Genomic DNA, 7,114 nt, shown 5'->3' on the forward strand with positions numbered 1-7,114 from the left:
AGTTTTTGTTTTCCTGTAAGCCCACTCTGAAACACCTCTCTGCAGTGTGCAACTGATCAGTAGTTTTTGGAAATCAAGCCACCTGGAAATTCACATCATCCTTTAAAACATGTTCTGCTGTTTGGAAACCTACAGTTCTGCACTATACAGCCACTACAGAATTCTAAGTTGAACAACACTGGACTGCTACTCTCTCCCACTATAAACCAAAGGATTTAAATTTGCCAAAATATATGTGAAAAAGTTCCTATTTTTACCATGGTAAAAAAATTAAATCAACTTTATATAAGATGGCTGCCTTCACCAATATTTTAAAATACAACTGTACACAGTTTTCTTGCTGTTGTCAACTCTGTATTCATTTTATTTTTATAACATTGTGGTAAGCAAAATGGCTGCAGTTTTCTAATATCATATTTACTCAAACCCAAGGGCCTTGTTACATATCAATGTTAGGCAGTCCTGGAGCTCTTAACCCCTGGATTGTCATTAACACCTGAAATTAATTTTAAGCTCACTTTAGGTGGCTTAAAGTTATGCCACTCCAGAGTAGGTTTTTCTCTGATCTGTGTTACCCAACTCATGTTCCATTAATGTGTGGCCACACTCCATGATGAGCCACACAAGTTACAGTTCTCCAGCATCCCAGGATTCAATTTCTCTTCCCCACCCTCCTGTTCTGTGTGGACAAAATTTCCACCCCCTGAACTCCACTGCCCAGGGAGCACTTCTGACACCTAGCCAACTCTCCCTCCTGCTCCCAGGGGTCTGACCTTCCCACTCCCACCCCCAACCCCTGCAAACAGCTTGCAGAGTACATGCCAGCTAGCCAGCAAACAGGGCATGGATGGGTCCAGGAGTAGGATCTAGGGAGTGGGAGAGAACAAGGTAGGGGGCTGGCTCCGGTCCCTATAAACTGAGGCTTCCTTCCTGGGCCAGGGTCAGTAGCTCCCCCAAAAGCATCTCCCCTCACTGCTCCCACCTCCCAGCCACCCCAGGAAGAAAGACCAGCATCCTCCCAAACCTCAATCTCAATCCCAGTTTATTAAAACACAAGAACTTCTTTAAATTTACTTCTTTATTTCTTTTCAAATTCTTCTTTTTTTTTTTCACTTTTATTTTATCTTTCAGTGGCTGACTTCCTTCATTTCACCACCCTTCCTCCACCCACATTTTTTTTCTACCTCCCATTTCATTACCCACCCCCATTCCGTTAACTCATAGTGGCAACTTACAGCTGTAGCTCCTAGTCAGGTCCCTGCTTGCCAGAGCTCTGTAGTGGCAAGTCATAGCTGTGCAGGTAGGGGACAGTCAGAGGTTTTTAGCTTTAAGGTATGACTGCTTCAGACTTGAGCTAGCACTAACACTGACAACATTTGAGCAGCTCAAAGTGCAACATGTAACAAAGCCCCAAGACATGGTTTCTTTCCTCAATCAGCACGGGAATAAAAAAGCCTCTTCTTGGATTTGAGTGCCAACCTGGGGCAGGTGGTGGCTCTGCTCCAGCTTTGGCCCTGGACTCAAGACTGAAGCTGAGCTACTACCTGCCCCAGGCCAGAATGGCCCTAACCCCTTGCCCCTGGTGCCTGTGCTTGCCCTTCCACCTCCTGCCTCCCTCATCCCCTATTCCTGTCCTCCAAGCTAACTCCTCCCCTCCTTACCGTCTGCTCTAGCTCTGGTTTTTCCAGTCACTCACCCCAGATGCAAATTTCTCCACCACAGCAGTAGAAGGGACAAATTTAAGAAAACCTTCCACTAATTTTCCATTATAGAGAATCTACCTGTTGCTACAACAGCATCTTAAATTTGAAGTCATCTTGGATTCAGGTAAACATGATAGCATGCTATCATTTACAGAGCATTGTCTCAATTTTTTAAAGTTGGACAAAGGAAATATGGAGAAAATAATGTCAGGATGCAGTTTCCTACAAGTTCCAGAAGACAAACTGAAACCAATTAATAGATTTTTAAGTTCAGATGTATCCATTATGATCAGTTACTCCAACAGCTCCTGAATTAAACACTACGGAATAATTTCTGTATTAAGCCAGTAACTTCTGTATCAGCCACATTATATCTTTTAGGAAGCCAGCCACTCTTGATTTGAAGACTTCAAGTGACAGAAATTATATAAATTATTCCACTGGTTATTTATTTTCACCATTAACAACCTACCCCTTTGCTTTTTTCCCCCCTCAATTTGTTAAGCTCTAGCTATGAGATCTTATTCTGCCTTTTTTTTCCTGCATGTTTTAAGGAGCCTTTTATAGTCAGAAATCTCTACCCCATCTTGCTGCTTATAGCCTTCCCTTATGTAAAAGGATTCTCAGGAAAAGCATAGGTACAGGGGGGACCTGGTGGCTGCCTATAAGTATATAAGGGATGTATATCAGGATCTGGGGGAACACCTGTTCACCAGAGCGCCCCAAGGGATAACAAGATCAAACAGTCACAAACTCCTCCAAGATGATCTCATAGGGATATCGAGACCTGGTGGGACTCCACCTATGACTGGGCCACAGGTATAGATGGCTATACCATTTACAGGAGAGATCGTGTAGATAAAAGGGGTGGGGGTGTAGCTCTCTATGTAAGGAAAACTACACATCCCCGCAAATTGACACTGGCACCCAGGGAGGATGACTGGAGTGCCTCTGGGTTAAAATATGTGGGGAACGTGCCACAGGGGACACCATGGGAGGAGTCTACTACAGACCTCCTAACCAGAAACAATAGCTGGACCAGGAATTCACCAAGGACCTGGCTGAGGCTGCACACTCTTGGTGCATGGTTGACATGGGAGACTAACTACCCGGACATATCATGGGAAGAGCACTCGGCCAAACCCGATCAGTCGCAAAGCTTCCTCATGTGCATGGACGAGCTCTACCTAACTCAAGAAGTCTATGGCTGACAAGAGGTAAAGCGTTACTGGACTTGGTACTGACCAAGGAGGATGATGTAGTCAGTGACCTAGGAATCGATGGAAAGCTGGGTGATAGTGACCATGAGCTGATCACCTTCACTATCCATCGCAAAGCTAGGAAGTCAGTCAGCAATGCTGAAGTCCTCAACTTCAGGAAAGCTGACCCTGACAACCTCAGGAAGCTCGCTGTTGAGGCCCTAAAGGACCACGACTCACCAGGAAGAGGTGTCTATGAGGAGTGGTTGCTCCTCAAGGGAGCGATTCTGACAGCACAAGGACTGTCCATCCCAACTCAGAGAAAAGGTAGCAAAAGGGCACAGCAACGTCCTTGGCTTAGCAGGGAACCCGAGGACCTCCTATGCCTAAAAAGTGAGACTTATAAAGGATAGAAGGCTGGAATCACCACCAAGAGGAGTACTCAGCACTGGTCCGTGCCTGCAGGGAGTGGACCAGGAAAGCCAAGGCTGTAAACGAACTCCATCTGGCCTCACATATCAAAGAAAATAAAAAGTCCTTTTAGCAAAAATATTAAAAAACTCGTGGTGCTCAGGTGAAGTACCTGAAGACTGGAAGAAGGCCAATGTGGTACCCATCTTCAAGAAAGGACAAAAAGTAGATCCCAGGAATTACAGGTGAATCAGCTTGACCTCAGTAAAATTCTGCAGAAAATGATCAGAGACCCTTCTTGATAAGCTGAGGGCAACATCCCGAGGGACAGCCAGCATGGGTTTTGTCACAGGTAGGGCTTGCCTGACCAATCTCATCTCTTTCTATGACCAGGTGACATATCACCTGGACAAGGGAGAAGAGATTGACATCATATCTGGACTTTAAAAAAGCCTTCAATCTGGTGTCCCATGATCTCCTCATGGAAAAATTGGCCAACTGTGGCTTCGGCTACACCACAGTCTGATGGCTGGGAAATTGGCTCCAAGGTAGGACCCAGAGAGTAGATGGAAGCAAATCATTATGGTGCTCTGTGACCAGTGGTGTCCCCCAAGGCTCTGTCCTTGGACTGTTTTCTTTAACATCTTTATCAACGATGTGGACACTGGTGTCAGAAGCACACTGGCCAAGTTCACCAATGACACTAAATTTTGGGGCGTAGTGTCCACACCTGAGGACAGGCTAGTGATCCAGGCTGACTTGGATAAGCTTAGTAAGTGGGTAGATACAAACCTGATGATGTTCAATACTGATAAATGCAAGGTACTCCACCTTGGGGAAAAAAATGCTTATAGGCTCAGCAGTGCTACACTTGCTAGCACCACGGCTGAAAGAGACTTGGGGGTCATGATTGACTACAAGATGAACATGAGCCACCAATATGATGTCGCAGCAAACAAAACTCTGACTAGCATCTACAGATGTTTCTCAAGTAAATCTCAGGATGTTATCCACCCTCTGTACTCAGCCTTGGTGAGGCCACAGCTGGAGTACTGCCTCCAATTCTGGGCTCCACAATTCAAGAAGGATGTCAAGAAGCTTGAGAGAGTCCAGAGGAGAGCCATGCACATGATCAGAGGACAAGAGAATAGGCCTTATGAAGAGAGGCTGAGAGCCACTGGACTCTTCAGCCCGGAGAAACGCAGGCTCAGGGGGGACCTGGTGCCTACCTATAAGTACATAAGGGGTGTGCATCAGGATCTGGGGGAAGGTCTGTTCACCAGAGCACCCCGATGGTTAACAAGGACTAATGGCCATAAACGCCCCTAAGACCGGTTTAGGCTGGACATAAGGAAAAACTTCTTTACTGTCTGAGCCCCCCAAGGCCAGGAATAGACTCCCTCCAGAAGAGGTGTAGGCACCGACTCTGGACTCATTCAAGAAATGTTTGGATGCTTATCTTGCTGGGATCCTTTGACCCTAGCTGACTTCCTGCCCCTGGGGCATGGGGCTGGACTTGATGATCTTCCGTGGTCCCTTCCAGCCCTAATGTCTACGAAATCTATGAAAAAAATACAGCTTGAGCTTCTTAGGTCTCCCACAGTGAAGCATGATTGCCAGAACTCAACTAATTCTTGTAACTCTTCTCACCCCTTCCAGGTTTTCAACATAAGGTTCTGATGTTTACAAAAAGTACTGTATTTACGCAAATCCAAGCCAAGGTTTTCTTTTCCTCCATTCAACATGTGTTAAAAAAAGCCCTTATCTCAGATTCAAAGGGGTGGGAGGTTGCTGTGGCTCTGACTCCGGCCCCAACCCAGAAGCAGCCACCTGCTCACCCTTCTTGCCACCTGCCCCTCCACCTGTTTTCCTCCTTGCCACCACCTCTGCTCCCTCCCCAATGTCTTTACTTCCCCCCAATTCCCACCACTTACCCTCCTCAGTTCCAGCCCTGCACTGGCCTGGAGCATGGAACACGTGGTTGCTTCAATACCCACCCATCCAGGTAGCAGCGGCTCTGGCCCTGGGGTCAAAGTAAAGTCTGTATCTCATAAAATAAAATTTAGTACAACAGAAATATTTCATTTTTCTTCCCTCCCTGATACATTTTTAGGAGAGATTCATATTGAAGTAGTACTTTTTTGCTGCAGTTTGGTGAAAAGTGTATTATTTTGAATAAGAAGATTAGTGCTATTAAATTACCTGTATCCAGCTTTGATTTAGAGGTGGGAGACTGAATGGGTTTGCTTTGATATATACATTTTTCTTTTTTTATATCTGTGCCATTCATCTGTTGTTTCCTAATATATCCTTTTCATTCCTGAATTAGTATTTTGTTAAGAATAAATATGAGAGATACATTTGTTTCTAACATCTAACAATGTTGGCAGCAACCACAATTAAAAACAAACTGGGTGTGTGTCTACATGAGACACTCTACTGCGTATTAGACTAATCTAATGCACAGTAAAGTGTCACTGTCTACATGTGCGCAGCAATTACTGTGCATTAGATTAGTTTAATGCGCTATTTGCTAGTACCAATATATGCAAGTACATACTAGAAAAAAGGCACATTAGCTAATACGCAAAAGCACGTGTATAGATAGTGGACTGGGAGCAAATTGCTCCCAGTCATCCCAGGCAGCAGGGGCCAGGGGAGCTGTCCTGTCTCCCAGGCAGCTGCCTCACAGCCCTGCACCCCAATCTGTATGGGCTGGGAAACTGTTCCATCTCCCGGACAGCTGCTAGAAATCTTTCCCAGCCCCGCCCTATGCAGATGGAGGCATGGGTCTGAGAGGCAGCTGCCCAGGAGACGAGACAGGTCCCCACCCCTTCCCTGTGCAGACTGGGCCACAAGACTGGGAGGCAGCTGCCCTGGAGGTGGGACAGCTCCCCCCTGCCTGCCCCTGATGACCCATACCAGCTTGAAGCTAGCACCCAGGGGAGCCTAGAGCTCCCCTTGGCTATCGTAGGGGAGCAGTACAGGGCAGGAGCAGCCCTGCACTGAACAATTAATTCTCTTTGGGAGCAAATTTGCTCCCAATGGGCGTACATGTAGATGCATTCCCGGTCAAAGCTTAATGTGCCTGAATTTACTGTGCAGTAACATTTAGGCACATTAATTGCACATGTAGACACACCCACAAGTGATCAAATGGATAGCTAACTTCTACTTAGAGTCATTCAAATGTAGCCAGAATAGTTTCATTAAAAAATGCAATTGTCTGTATAACTGTGAACAAATTTTTGACTATAGGCAAAGGATCCTACAGGAAACTGATAAGGTAAAATAGCTTTTCTAACTATAGTGAGATTTAGCACACACTCAGTACAAAAGGAGACTGTTTCATAAATCACATGGTGAAATCTGGCTCCAGTGATGTTAATGGGAGTTTTGTCATTTACTTAAGCAAATCCAGAATTTCATCTATAACTCTGATCTGATACAATACATTTGTAGTTTCTTTTTACTCAGGTTGAGTCTATTTCTCAGTTATGAGAGGTTCTAATCTCTTCACCAGTTTCAGAAGCCATCCAGGCACAAGATCAATTAACCATTACAAGGACTGCTAACTACAACCCATGCAGTGAAAACCATAGACTCATTCTCTTAGGGAATCTTCTTCCTTTAAAAAAAGTCCTCTTTAATATACATAGATGGAGTCCTTCCAGCAGACTTACTTGAAAATTGTACTATGCCCAAATCTCTGCCTCTACCTTCAAACTCAAAATAAAATCACAGAAAAACAACAGCTAAAGTCTAGCTATAATGCATCCTAACCCAAAATTGATTATTCTG

This window comes from Alligator sinensis, unplaced genomic scaffold (genome assembly GCF_000455745.1).
Source record: "Alligator sinensis unplaced genomic scaffold, ASM45574v1 scaffold353_1, whole genome shotgun sequence".
NCBI lineage: Eukaryota > Metazoa > Chordata > Crocodylia > Alligatoridae > Alligator > Alligator sinensis.